At 44.9% G+C, this 15,654-nt stretch overlaps 1 protein-coding gene across 1 annotated transcript in view; it reads left to right on the forward strand.

The window, feature by feature from the left end:
• Nucleotides 1-15,654, forward strand: part of LOC144609908 (glutamate receptor ionotropic, delta-1-like) — a 751,523-nt gene that overhangs the window by 308,916 nt on the left and 426,953 nt on the right.

A 15,654-nucleotide genomic window follows, 5' to 3' on the forward strand; every position in this document is an offset into this window, starting at 1 on the left:
ATGATATGACAATAAACTCGACTTGACTAGACTGCCTATATTACATTCACCATTTCCATTTATATGATACGAAATGATACAACAGAACTTTAGTTATCCCAGGAGGGAAATTCAGGACAAGGTCATAAGGAATAGGAGTAGAATTAGGCCATTCGGCCCTTCAAGTCTACTCCGCCATTCAATCATGGCTGATCTATCTCTCCCTCCTAACCCCATTCTCCTGCCTTCTCCCCATAACCTCTGACACTCGCACTGATCAAGAATCAATCTATCACTGCCTTAAAAATTTCTATCCAGAGATGCTGCCTGTCCCGCTGAGTTACTCCAGCATTTTCATAAGATCATGTGATTAGACCAATCAGCCCATCAAGTCGACTCCACCATTCAATCACCTATCTCTCCCTACTAACCCCATTCTCCTGCCTTCTCCCCATAACCTCTGATACCCGTATTGAACAAGAATCTATCTCTGCCTTGAAAATATCCACTGGCTTGGCCTCCAATGCCTTCTGTGGCAAAGAATTCCACAGCTTCACCACCCTCCCACTAAATTGGTCTGACAGCAGTCATAAAACACAACAAGGTACATGAAATATGAAATTAAAGTGACGAGTGGAAAGGATTGGGGATGTGCAAAGATTGGGGAGGGAGGTGTAGGGGAGTCAGTCTACCCCATGACAGAAGGGGGAGGAGTTGTACAGTTTGATAGCAGCAGGGAAGAAGGATCTCCTGTGGCGTTCGGTGTTGCATCTTGGTGGAACCGGTGTTGGGTGGACCTTGGTGGACCACCAACCTTGGCGGAACTAGTGCGTAACCAATCTAAAGTATGCGTAGTGAGCCATATCTCCATAGAGCATCTTCAATCAAAAGCCCTAGTCCATGCGTAAGATTTATACCAACACTTTGCTTTCAAAAGCTCAGATTGCCACTGTGGCCAGATCAATTCAGAACCGCAGGAGCTATTAAAAGAGCTTTTAACAGGTTGGAGACTCTAATGCAAGATTGTTATCACAATAATCATCAGTGTGAATAGCAAGGCTGTCGTGGCAGCTCGATCAGAACCTCAGCTTTGAAGAGTACCACGTTTTGGGCAGGTTGGGTATCAAAGTGGAATCCATGCACTTACATATATTTGGATCTTGTGGTGCACAGGATGGCACAATAGTGAGACCACCGGCACATCTGCACTAAGCATTTGCTGGAGTTAGATGGTGAAATCAGTCACTGTGCAATGCCCACTTAGTCTTTTGGAACTCAAAGCTCCAGACTGAGCCTCTCACCGCTCAGCATGCACACAACAGCAAGGATTCTTGATTCTTGATTAGTACGGAAGTCAGGGGTTATGGGGAGAAGGCAGGAGAATGGGTTTGAGAGGGAAAGATTGATCAGCCATGATTGAATTGCCCTTGATGGGCTGAATAGCCTAATTCTGCTTTTAGACAATAGACAATAGGTGCAGGAGGAGGCAATTCAGCCCTTCGAGCCAGCACCGCCATTCAATGTGATCATGGCTGATCATTCTCAATCAGTACCCCGTTCCTGCCTTCTCCCCATACCCCCTGACTCCGCTATCCTTAAGAGCTCTATCTAGCTCCCTCTTGAATGCATTCAGAGAATTGGCCTCCACTGCCTTCTGAGGCAGAGAATTCCACAGATTCGCAAAATAATTTTGGAAATTACGAACTTTTGAATTGTCCTACCAACATTACATGAAGGGAACCTACTGCATTTCGGTTCATTACTGGTTCCTACCTTGTTGTTGGTTGACTTTGAGGCTTTTCTGGGTTTACACAAACTCAAAATTGCCGGGTGCTAACTTCAAGACTTTCACCCAAATCACTTTGTTCCGAACATAGTATTACGTTGTTCGTTATTTCCCTTGAAATACAGGGGCTCCCTGGAAATGGAAGATCTGACCTATGGAAGCATGATTTTATATAAATTCCTCCATAAATTTTCAAATAATTTTTTTCAAGATAGAGAAGTTAGTTACAGAAATGCAAACTGGTGTTCATCAACAACTGAATTCAGCATACGTTTAATTATCGGCAGTGTTGAACAAAGATATTTAATGAAATTAAATTATATGATCAACAAAATGAAATTGAATGAAATGTTTACTTTAGCTTATGGTCAGGTGTACAAAGTCCAGTGAAAAGCTTTTGTTTGCGTGCTATCCAGTCAGACTATACATGATTACCATTGTCATTCACAGTGCGCACATAAATGGTACAACATTTAGCAAAAGATAAAGTCTAATTAAAGATAGTTTAAAAGTCTCCAATGAGGCAGATGGAAGGTCAGGACTACACTCTCGCTGATAAGAGGACCATTCAGTTGCCTGACGGTGGCGCAGCGGTAGAGTTGCTGCCTTACGGTGAATGCAGCGCCGGAGACTCAGGTTCGATCCTGACTATGGGCACCGTCTGTACGGAGTTTGTACGTTCTCCCCGTGACCTGTGTGAGTTTTCTCCGAGATCTTCGGTTTCCTCCCACGCTCCAAAGACGTACAGGTATGTAGGTTAATTGACTGGGTAAATGTAAAAATTGTCCCTAGTGTGTGTAGGATAGTGTTAATGTGCGGGGATCGCTGGGCGGCGCGGACCCGGTGGGCCGAAGGGCCTGTTTCCGCGCTGTATCTCTAAATCTAAAAAAAAATCTAAACAGCTGGGAAAAAAATCTCCTTGAATCTGGAGGTATGCGTTTTCAAACTTATGTACCTCTTGCCTGATGGGAGAGGGGAGAAGAGGGAGTGACCAGGTGAGACTGGTCCTTGATTATGCTGGTGGCCTTGCTTAGCCAGCGTGAAGTGCAGATGGAGCCAATGGAAGGGAGGTCAGTTTGCATGATGGTCTGGGCTACGTCCACAACTCAATAAATTCTTCCAGTCCTGAATAGAGCTGTTCCCAAACCAGGCTGCAATGCATCCTGATAAAATGCTTTCTATGACACATCTGTAGAAGTTAGATTCATAGAGAGAGTCATAGAGTGATACCATGTGGAAACAGGCCCTTCGCCCAACTTGCCCACACCAGCCAACATGTCCCAGCTACACTAGTCCACCTGCCAGCATTTGGTCCATATCCCTCCAAACCTGTCCTATCCATGTACCTGTCTAACTGTTTCTTAAACGTTGGGATTGTCCCTGCCTCAACTACCTCCTCTGGCAGCTCTTTCCATACACCCACCACCCTTTGTGTGAAAAAGTTACCCCTCAGATTCCTAATAAATCTTTTCCTCTTGTCCTCGGTTCACCGACTCTGGGCAAGAGGCTGTGTGCATCCACCCAATCTATTCATCAAGTTGGTGAAATAATTATGAGAATGAAAGAAAGAAAGATCCTGAAAGAAATCCAAGAAACACATTCAGAGTGATATAGTCTAATGAAGTGATAGTGTATGACAATGTGGGGCAAATTTATTCTGATGATAGTTTTTAGACCTCAATCCTATTTAATTATCTCAAACCTGGTCTTATGAGTAAATTATTGGATGGGTTTCTCAAAAATCTACCACATTAGTATCAATAACAAATCATTTTTTAATGCATTAATGAACAAATTGGCAGTAGCTACATAAACTCAAGGTCATTTTGCATTGTTATATATATCATAAAATGCAGCATTGCTTTAAGACTGATATCAACCAATGCCCTGCTATCGACATTCCATCTCACACCTTAGTCCCTCTTTTATAGACAATAGATGATAGACAATAGGTGCAGGAGGAGGCCATTCGGCCCTTCGAGCCAGCACCACCATTCAATGTGATCATGGCTGATCATTCTCAATCAGTCCCCCATTCCTGCCTTCTCTCCATACCCCCTGACTCCGCTATCCTTAAGGAGACGTTTTGGGTCGAGACCCTTCAGACTTAAAAGCAGGGGTTACTGAGGTACAGCAGTCAAGTAACACATGATTATTATTTATTCTGTCTCAATAGAAATCAATAGAGTGAAAGTGTATAGCTTTAGGTGGACCCAAAAAACTGGAGTAACTTAACAGGTCAGTCAATATCTATGGATAAAAGGAATAGGTGACGTTTCGGGTCGAGACCCTTCTTCAGACTGATGAAGTGTCTCGACCCGAAAAATCATATATTCCTTTTCTCCAGAGATGCTGTCTGACTGCTGAGTTACTCCAGCTTTCTGTGTCTATTTTCAGTTTAAACCAGCCTCTGCAGTTCCTTCCGACACAAGTATAAAGTACAGCTTTGCTATATTACAGGCTTCTTTGCCGTAGATTGCACACATTATATTGCACTCACATTATTTTCCCAGCACTGAATTAGAAATGGATTCCAGTCCACAACCTGGATCAGGTGTGTGAGAACAGCTGGTGGATCCTGCAGATTAGGCCCTGCTATCCTGGCTGTGTTCCGCATGTCTTCATTCACCAGCAGCTGTTGCACCAGCTGCATTCTAGCCTCCAGTGGCTACTTACTGGTTGTCAGAAGGTGTTTGCTGACAAAATGGGTGAACACTGTGGTGCACACCTTTGAGCACAGGTGGGGACCACCTATGGACACCTATGTGCTCGGGATTGCTCCTGTGTTGGTTGCTGGGTACTGCAAATTACTCCCAACCTGCAGGTCGGTGTTAGGATCTGGGGGGTGTTGGTGGACTTGAGGGGGGAATTAAAGTAAAAAAGTAGAATGAGTGCTTGATACCACAGTTGGCCAAATGGACTGTTTCCATGCTGTATGGCTCTGGGACTCTATCTATGACTAAAGATGAAAGACCTCGATTTGAAAAACTAACGGAATCATAATATTTGTCTGAGAGGATGGATCATTCAAGTTGAGTACTTAGGATAATAAAAGTAGAGTATGACCAAGGAGGTTAAAAGCCGTGTCTCCACAGTGTCTTGCTATGACTCCAACTTGTCTACACTGTGGAGACAAGGCCTTTGGCCCATGTCCCAGCTACACTACTCCCACCTGCCCACGTTTGGTCCATATCCCTCCAAACCTGTCCTATCCATGTACCTATCTAATTGTTTCTTAGACGTTGGGATAGTCCCTGCCTCAACTACCTCATCTGGCAGCTTGTTCCATACACCCACCACCATTTGTGTGAAAAAGATACCCTTCAGATTCCTATTAAATCTTTGCCCCTGCACCTTAAACCTATGTCCTCTGGTCCTCGATTCACCTTCTCTGTGTATCTACCCAATCTATTCCTCACATGATTTTAAACACATTCCTGAATTGTTGAGGCCCTTTGGCCAACTGAGTTATCGAGCACTAATTTATACACATCCTACTCTTTATTTTATTTGCACACCAACACCCCGCAGATTACAACACCGACCTACATGTTAGGAGAAATTTGCAGTGCCCTTGAAACCTATCCTGTTTCATTCCTGCACATGTCATTTTATACAGTGAATGCTCAGAGGCCTTTCTTGTTACACTAAGTATGACAGAAATTCTTGAGCTGGGAAATGTGCCTTCTTTTGAGTTTGTTTGACAAATATTTTTGCCGCAACCGAACCGGTTACAAAGTGAGCCTAGAGGGTTTGAATCTGACAAGACATTTCAACTCCATATAGAACTGGATTGGAGTTATTAATCCACAGCATTACCTAGTTATCCCGATATTAGACATTAACAGAAACTTGCTGAAGTAACCCTTGTACCTCAAATTATTGCTCTGTGATTAGCGCTAATTGGGTAATTAAACCATTTAGATTTCTGAAAATTCTGCAATTTCAGTCATTTAAAGGGTTGCATATTTATAAATCTAGAATGGGGCCGGCACGGTGGCGCCGTGGTAGATTTGTTGTCTTACAGCGCCAGAGACCTGGGTTCGATTCCTGACTGGGGGTGTTGTCTGTACAGAGTTTCTCCCCGTGACCTGCGTGGGCTTTCTCCGAGATCTTCGGTTTCCTCCCACTTTCCAAAGAAGTCAAGGATGAGAGGAGATCTTATCGAAACATATAAGATTATTAAGGAGTTGGACACGTTAGAGGCAGGAAACATGTTCCCAATGTTGGGGGAGTCCAGAACAAGGGGCCACAGTTTAAGAATAAGGGGTAGGCCATTTAGAACTGAGATGAGGAAAAACTTTTTCAGTCAGAGAGTTGTGAATCTGTGGAATTCTCTGCCTCAGAAGGCAGTGGAGGCCAATTCTTTGAATGCATTCAAGAGAGAGCTGGATAGAGCTCTTAAGGATAGCGGAGTCAGGGGGTATGGGGAGAAGGCAGGAACGGGGTACTGATTGAGAATGATCAGCCATGATCACATTGAATGGCGGTGCTGGCTCGAAGGGCCGAATGGCCTCCTCCTGCACCTATTGTCTATTGTCTATTGTCTATTGTACATTGTACATTTATGCATTGGCTTGGTAATTTGTCCTTAGTGTAGGATAGTGAAAATGTGCGGGGATCGCTGGTCAGCGCGGACTCGGTGGGCCAAAGGGCCTGCTTCCGAGCTGTACCTATAAAACCAAAAAACTAAAACTAAATCTAAATAGGCAAGTGGGTAGGAAAGCATCAATATCTAATGCATGGGAACTGGTTAATTGTGGCTGATATTTGAAAATACATTGATAAATTTAACGTAATTATCTGCTATTGATATCATTGCTTTTATCATTCAGAAATTGTGTTGGAAACTCATTGCTGGATTTAATCTTGAATGCTGTTATGTTCCATACAGGGAAGTGCTGGGTTTTCAAAAAAGATCTTAAAATGTCCGCGATATGACCCTGAGCAATCTCTGTCAATCAGGATAGATACCTAACATTCATATGCCTCACTGCAGAGTCACTCACTTACTGCTATAAGTCACATCTCTCAGATTGCTGACGTGACCAGCTATTTGACCGTGACAGGCATACCACCCAAATACATGGCATAGCTCTCACTGGCACTCTTCCCTCCCACTTGCAAGACAAGTGGTGCAATGCAGAGTCCACAGGAGTAAAATAAATAACATGTTTCTTTTACACTAATCCTACCCTAACCCATTTTATTCTTCCCCACATTCAATGGATATTTGTTAAGGCAGAGACAGATAGATTCTTGATTAGTACGGGTGTCAGGGGAGATGGGGAGAAGGCAGGAGAATGGGGTTGAGAGGGAGAGATAGATCAGCCATGATTGAACGGCAGAGAAGACAAAGGTAGACACACAATGCTGGAGTAACTCAGCGGGTCATGCAGCATCTTGGGAGAGAAGGAATGGGTGAGACCCTTCTCCAGACTGATTTTTCCAGCAGCAGACATGATGGGCCAAATGGCCTAATTCTGCTCCTATTACTTATGAACACACCCATTGACACACCCACCTTTTACAGTGGCCAGTGAACCCACCAACCCATCATCTTTGGGATGTGGGAGACAATCTGAGCTCAGGGGGGAGTTTCACGTAGTCACATGGAGAACCTGCCAACTCCATAAAGACAGAACTTGAGGTTAGAATTGAACCTGGACTGCTGGAGCTGTGAGATGGCAGATCTATTAGCTGCACTAGAGAGGAGCATTTCACGGGGAACGCCTGTTGCTGTGATGATGGCAGGCAGGAGGATGATAAACATTGAAACCAGCAGCTTCAACACACAAGGTGTCCATATCTGGAAAGTGCTGCTAGGTGAAGTCATAGAAGCAAATACAATTACAACTTTCAAACGACGTTTGCATGAAGGCTGTGGAGACTATGTCAATGGATATCTTTAAGACGGAGATTGACAGATAGTGTAAGAAAATAACTGCAGATGCTGGTACAAATTGAAGGTATTTATTCACAAAATGCTGGAGTAACTCAGCAGGTCAGGCAGCATCTCAGGAGAGAAGGAATGGGTGACATTTCGGGTCGAGTCTGAAGAAGAGTCTCGACCCGAAACGTCGCCCATTCCTTCTCTGCTGAGTTGCTGCCTGACCTGCTGAGTTACTCCAGCATTTTGTGAATAAATACGACAGATTAGTACAGATATCGGTGGTCATGGGGAGCGCAGCGGTAGAGTTGCTGCTTTACAGCGAATGCAGCGCCGGAGACTCAGGTTCGATCCTGACTGCGGGTGCTGCACTGTAAGGAGTTTGTACGTTCTCCCCGTGACCTGCGTGGGTTTTCTCCGAGATCTTCGGTTTCCTCCCACACTCCAAAGACGTACAGGTATGTAGGTTAATTGGCTGGGTAAATGTAAAAATTGTCCCTAGTGGGTGTAGGATAGTGTTAATGTACGGGGATCACTGGGCGGCACGGACTTGGAGGGCCGAAAAGGCCTGTTTCCGGCTGTATATATATGATATGATATGATATGATGAAGGCAGGAGAATGTGGTTGAGAGGGAAAGATAGATCAGCCATGATTGAACGGCAGAGTAGACTTGATGGGCTGAATGGTCGAGGGGACTTGTTGGGCAGTTTGGCCTAATTCTTCTCCTACGATGAACTTATGAACTTATGAAACATTTAAAGGGATATGTGTAGGAAGGAACTGCTGGTTTAAACCAAAGGTAGACACAAAAGCTGGAGTAACTCAGCGGGGCAGGCCACATCTCTGGAGAGAAGGAACGGGTGACGTTTCGGGTCGAGACCCTTCTTCAGACGGATCTCGTACAAGCGCCAAGTACAGCCGAATGGGACTAGCTCAAGAATTTCAACTTGGTTAGCATGGACAAGGTGGACTGAAGGACCTGTTTTCATACTGTACGGCTCTATTATTCTATGACACACAAGCTGAGAGGTGCAGGAGAGGAACAGGCAGTGATCAGGCAAGCACAAGTCACCCGATTCCTCATCCGCAGCCTCCAGCTCAGATACCGAGGCGCCCTGTATAATCCAGGGCCAAGCATGGAGGTGGCAGCTGTTGGTTGTTCTTCAGACATGGAGCCCCTGGCCAGGGCAAGGGGAAGAGATGGCGTAGCTGTTAACTCCCAGGGAGTGAGGAAGCACATGTGTCCTGGTGCTCGCGACTCTGCGGAGTTTTTTGACGGAACAGATTGCAGACAAAGGCTGACGGATTTGCATGTGAAAGGACCTGGTGCATTGGGAAGGCAGCCAGCTCGCTCGCTCAATGTGGAGGAGAGCAGAGGCTTCCAGCTCCAGCCCATCACTGGGCTTGCTCAAGTGTGGAGCCCATCTAGTCTGGTTCCAGATGACTACCAGGATTGCTGTGGAACTGCCCGGGGTGGGTACCTGGGGCTTAATAAGATGGCCCCTTTTAATAACACGGGCAGCGGTAGTCTTCCTGTTAATTCATGGATGTTCCACCATGTATTGTTAAAGAGAGCTGCAACACTTGAATTTCGACATGCCACTACTTCTGTCAAATAATCCCCAGAGCACCATTGGCTATGATGTGCTGCCTGTTCTGCATTTTCTCAGAGGCTGTTTCACACCAGTGCCTTCATGGTATGTTGTTTGTTGGGATTCATGGTGCTTGGGTATGTCGACCACGCTTTTGGTGCCCAGATTACATCTGTGTCATCCAAAAATGTCTGTCATCATTGTGATGACTGTTGCTGAGGTTTTTAGCTGATAATGGTGCAGATTTTGCACTAATATCATTCACATTTCCTGAATGGACAGATCTTCTCCGTCCTTGATACAAAGCAGGAATTCTGGCAACTGTTCAGCTAACTCCAGTTAATCCCCCATTGGGATCATTGATATTCATATCATTACCAACTGCATCTCTTGAGTCCTGGAAACAGTCCAGCAAAGTGTCCAGGAAACCTGAGATAGACCCAAGAGAGATGAAGTGTTGCTTCAGGGATATTTCAGTGTGGAGGCGCACAATGTGGAAATTACCCGTAGTGGATCCTTCACCACTTTGTGCCTGTTCCAAATTGTGTTTAGATCACGGTTAGATTTGCACCTTCATTATATCTACCTGCTGCAGTTTAGTAACTTGTCATATCTTTTCCTATCAAACATCTATCAATGGTTGGCACGGTGGCACTGCGATAGAGCTGCTGCCTTACAGCACCAGAGGCCTGGGTTCGATCCTGACTTTGGGTGCTGTCTGTCCGAAGTGTGTGCATTCTCCCCGTGACCTGCGTGGGTTTTCTCCGGGGGCTCCGGTTTCCTCGCACACTCCAAACACGTACAGGTTTGTAGGTTAATTGGCTTTGTAAAATTGTAGATTGTCCCTTGTTCAGTTCTGTTTAGTTTATTATCACGTGTACTGAGGTACAGTTAAAAGCTTTTGTTGCGTGTTAACCAGTCAGCCACAAGGCAATACGTGATTACAATCGAGCCATTCACGATGTACGGATACATAATTGGGGAATGACGCTTAGTGCAAGATAAAGCCAGTAAAGTCCGATCAACGATGGTACGAGGGTCCCCAATGAGGTAGATAGTATTAATGTCTCCCTCCTACCTTCTAACTCCCTTCCAACTGCTCTCTGGTTGTGGTTGTGTGGGTAGGATAGCATTAGTGTGTGGGGTTCGTTGGTCGACAGGGAATCGGTGGGCCGAGGGGAATGTATCTCTAAACTAAAACTAAACTTAAAGTCATTACTGAAATTATAAGTCCTGCTTTCATTCATTGGAACCGTGATGGAAGGTGTCATTGACTGTGCGGTCCAGCAGATCTAACTCGCCAACAATGTGCTCACAAATGTCTCATTTGGGTTTCATCAAGAGATCTTGGTACTGGACCTCCTCAAATATGGACCAAAGGGTTCACTTTCAGAGGTGAAGTGAGAGTGACTGCCCTAGAAAGAGTGGTCTCAATAGGTGTCATTATTGGAGTAATACCTTGCACGAAGGAAGATGGTTATTGTGGGTCAAATATTCTAGCACTAAGATGTCACTAGAGTAATTCCTCAAGGCAGTGTCCTGGGTGCGGTCAGCTCGGTCTCTTCTTCAATGTGCGTCTTTCCATGAAAAGTTCAGGTGTCAGATGTTTACTGATCGTTGTACAATGCACTAGTTCCACTTGCAGGTCTTTAGGAAAGAGAGCAGCCCATATCTTCCTGCCACAAGAACAGGACATATTCAGAAGATAGACACAAAATGCTGGAGTAACTCAGCGAGTCAAGGCAGCATCTCTGGAGAAAAGGAATAGGTGATGTCTTGGGTCAAGACCGTTCCTCAGACTGATGAAGTCTCTGATGAAAGGTCTCGACCTGAAACGTTACCTATTATTTTTCTCCAGAGATGCTGCCTGACCCATAGACTTCTCCAGCATTTTGTGTCTATCCTCGGTGTAAAACAGCATCTGCAGTTCCTTTGTACACAGGACATATTCCAGAGCTGATGTGTGACAAGTAACACATATACCGCACATTGACAATCAATGAGTATCTCCAAAAAGAGAGACTCCTATTGCAAATCTCTGACATTCAATGACTTTGCCATTCCCACCATTAACATCCTGGAGGTCACCATTGACCAGAAACTCATCTGGGCCGAGCACAGAAAGAACTGCAAATGCAGGGGCAGGTCAGAGGGTGGGTATCCTGCAGTGGGTACTAGCATTTTCTGAATGAAAATCAGGAGTGAAAAGTTAAGGAAGTTTTCCAGAATCTCCATTAAGTGTACCAAATTGTTTTGTGTTATTGTCAATGGGATATATTCATTTGCCTGGATGAATGCAGGTCTCAAGAAAGTTGATACTTTCCAAGAAAATGTAAGCCCATTTGATCAAAGCCGCATTTACTCCTTTAACATTCAGTTTTTCCACCACCAGCTCACCATAGCAAAAGATACAAAGCAAAATTTGAAACCGTTTAGACCACTTCGAACCACCTTCTAAAACTTGCTGAATGGTTGCGAGTTTCCAAAAGGTTTATAATCTCAATGAAACTTTCAAGGAAAGAAAAAAACAACATGATTTCAGCGTCGGTCTGAAGTGTGTAGGAATGAATTACAGATGCTGATCTAAACCGAAGATAGACACAAAATGCTGGAGTAACTCAGCATCTCTGGAGAGAAGGAATGGGTGACGTTTCGGGTCGAGACCCTTCTTCAGAAACGACCCGAAACGTCAGCTATTCCTTCTCCCTAGAGCTGCTACCTGGCACGCTGAGTTACTCCAGCTTTTTGTGTGGATCTTCAGTCTGAAGAAGGGTCCCTTTCCTTCACAGATGCTTCCTGACCTGTCGAGTTCCTCCAGCATTTTATGTTCTGCTCATGATCTCAGCATATCCAGAAGCTTTGAACAATGTAGTTCAGGAGCTTTGGACAATTTCCATTGCTGGAAGAACTTCTGTTGCTGATGCATCCCAGAGGAGTCACTGCAACAACCCAATTAGGTCCCGCCATTCATTATTCTTCAACGTTTAATCTCCACATTTAAGGAAGATTTCCAGAATCTCCATTAAGTGTACCAAATTGTTTTGTGTTATTGTCAATGGGATATAATCATGCTATTATGAGATGTTGCCATGGCAATACCATCTCACTAGACTTCCTTTTATTTCACTGATTACTTCCACAAACCACAAAGCAGACTGTAATTTGTTCTACATTCCTTGAACGTGAGGTTTTGTTGAATTTGTTCCTTGTACTAAGTAGCACCATCACTGCTAATCTACACTGCAGGCATCTTCTCATTGACATAGACCCCACTCCACATCACACCTTCAATTTCCAGAGTGCTGGATCCTATAATTCTGGTCCCGGATTCCTGTCGGTCAATCAGTTAAGGTGAATTCTTTAATCAGTGGAAAATAAACTTGGTCTCCCAATGGTATACCTACTTGAAGGAAGTGAAGGTGCAAGTTAATGCTATGCTAAGTATTTCCGATTGTTACCTTAAAGAGTGAGGATCTCAGGAACAGGAATACATAGAAGTGCAGCACAAGAACAGGCCCTTCAGCCCACAATGTCTGTACTGAACATGATGCTAAACTAATCTTCTCTGCCTGCACATGATCCATATCCACATCAGATGCAGTTTTTATAGATAATAGACAATAGGTGCAGGAGGAGGCCATTCGGCCCTTCGAGCCAGCACCGCCATTCCTCACAGTTCACACTACCACCCAGCTTTGTATCATCTGCAAATTTGCTAATGGTACTTTTAATCCCTTCATCCAAGTCATTAATGTATATTGTAAATAGCTGCGGTCCCAGCACCGAGCCTTGCGGTACCCCACTAGCCTGCCATTCTGAAAGGGAGCCATTTATCCCAAGTTTTGCACGTTTTGACACTTGCAACACTTAGGGATGGCAGGCCATATAATTTGTTTTCTTAATTCTCAGCACTTTGTTTTCAAATACATCTTCCTCGGCAGCCTCTCTGGATCGAGGGAGACTTGCTTCCACTCTGATTCTATGGGGTCTAAGGTGCCAAAAAGCCAAAATGGGACATCTACAGATGGGGCAGGAAGTGACTGGTGGGGTGGATGGGTGGGTTGTGAGGTGGTGCTGCACTTCTACCAAGGTCTGTGCGTACTCCGAACACATGGACCTGAGGTCCTTAGTCTCTTCCAGTGCTGGTGCTATTGATCTGGAAGGGGATGTAAGCTCACTTTCTCTTGTAGTGAGTTGTGAGCGGTAAAACTAGGCCTACCTGAAGTACAGGCTGAATCCCTTTTGTAGATGAGATTGGAGACCTTGTGGATTGTACAGGCCTGCTTCTCAGTTTGCTTTAGAATGCAACATGGCAAAAGGCCCTTTGGCCCAATGAGTCCACTATGACCAATACTAAAGGCCTTTGGCTACCAGTCTTGCACCTTAACCTATATTGATTGATTTAATCGATTGAATGGTACAACATGGAAACAGGTACCTTCAGCCCACTGGGTCCAGGCCGAGCAGCAATCACCTGTCACACAGTTCTATGTTATCCCACTTTCTCATCCACTCCCTACACACTGGGGACAATTTACAGAGGCCCAATTAACCTGCAAATCAGCGCATCTTCGAGATGTGGGACGAAACCGGAGCACCGGGAGGAAGCCAATGCAGTCGCAGGGAGAACTTGCAAACTCCGCGCAGACAGCATCCGAGGTCTTGACCAAATCCGTGTCTCCGGCACCGTGAAGAAGCAGCTCTATTAGCCGCACACTGTGCCGCTCTGATTCCTGTGTAAGTCCTGCCCAGTCACAGGCCATTAATGGTCAGCCACTGCACAAGTGTCTCGCAGAGTGTATGTAGTGCGCTCTTGATTGAGAGAAGTTATTTCTGGCATGACTGCATGGATGAATGGAAAGGTACACTGTGATTCACTTATGGACACAAAACTACAACATTCTCTCGCCAGGAAGGCACATACATATATGTTTGTGCTAATATGTCTGTGAGCGTATACGCATGTATGTTTGTGTATGCATGTGTGTGTGTGTGCATGTGTGTATGTGGGTTTATGCAGGTCTATATCCATGAGTGGTGTCTGTCAGTGTGAGTGACCATAGACATGTGTGTGTGTGTGTGTCTGTGTACATCTGTCTCTGCCCCTACACTCTAAGGTGTTGCTTGCTAGAAAATAGGATATTAATGTGGAGAAAGACCCTTCAAAGCAGAACATGAGGGAAGAAATTCACGAACTTCATAATTTTCTTTATTCACAAGCTTTTTATAGAAATGCGAATATCAACATGAATTCTGCAATAGAATTTGTCAGCCAAAGATTTTTTTATTAATCACGATCTTTGATTGTTATGATTAGTTCTGAAATTTCTGTTGGAAGAGAGGAAGGCAATTCAAGGTGAAATTGTTGAGAATAATCGAGGCAGTTGACAATGCAAGTAGAAATGTTTCATGAGGTGATTCTGTGTTTCTGGCTCCTCAGTGTTCTGCAGCTTATTGATTTGGATCCAAGGCCAAGTGGATGTGTGATCCTGCCCCCCATGGAATGCCCTGGCAAGTGCAGCCCTTGCTCCTGGCTCCCTCTTCACTCCACTCATCCAAACCGTGCTGCCTTGATATTGGCTCAGGTCCGAGTACACATAACAGAGGTCCCCTTGTGCTCTACTGACAACTAGGCCTTTGCAGGCTCAGGCTCATTCAACGGGATTCTGCAGCTTATTCACATGGCACCTGGGCAGAGGCCATTGGAATCTTTAATGCATGGCGCAGTTAAACCAGCCTGAACGAGAAAGGGGTAGGTCTGGGCATGTGTTTGTGCTTATATGTTTGCGAGTTTGAGTGAGCGTGCATGCATGCGCGTGTGTTTGTGTATGTTTGTAAGTGTGTATGCGTGTGTGCACACATGGCAGTTTATGCAAGTCTGTATCCATGAATGGTGGTATAAGAAAATAACTGCAGATGCTGGTACAAATCGATTTATTCACAAAATGCTGGAGTAACTCAGCAGGTCAGGCAGCATCTCGGGAGAGAAGGGATGGGTGACGTTTCGGGTCGAGACCCTTCTTCAGACTGAAGAAGGGTCTCGACCCGAAACGTCACCCATTCCTTCTCTCCCGAGATGCTGCCTGACCTGCTGAGTTACTCCAGCATTTTGTGAACAAATCCATGAATGGTGGTCTGTGAGTGTGTGTCTACAAATGAGTGTAGGCGTGTGGGTGCACATCCATGAGCGTGTGGCTGATTGGCGTGGACTTGTGTGAGTGTACGTTTCTTTTGTGCATTTGTCACCAATTTAACAGCCAAACCAAAGCAAGGAATACTTCCCAAAATGAACTGCATTTGAAATTGGTTCAAGGTGCAGAACCCTTTTCCTGTCTAAAGCTCCCTGTGAGGGGCTTCCACACATGGGTTAAAGACCTCTGTATGATTGTTTTTCATCCTTGCTAC

The sequence above is a fragment of the Rhinoraja longicauda genome, chromosome 35, assembly GCF_053455715.1.
Source record: "Rhinoraja longicauda isolate Sanriku21f chromosome 35, sRhiLon1.1, whole genome shotgun sequence".
In the NCBI taxonomy this organism is placed as follows: Eukaryota; Metazoa; Chordata; class Chondrichthyes; order Rajiformes; family Arhynchobatidae; genus Rhinoraja; species Rhinoraja longicauda.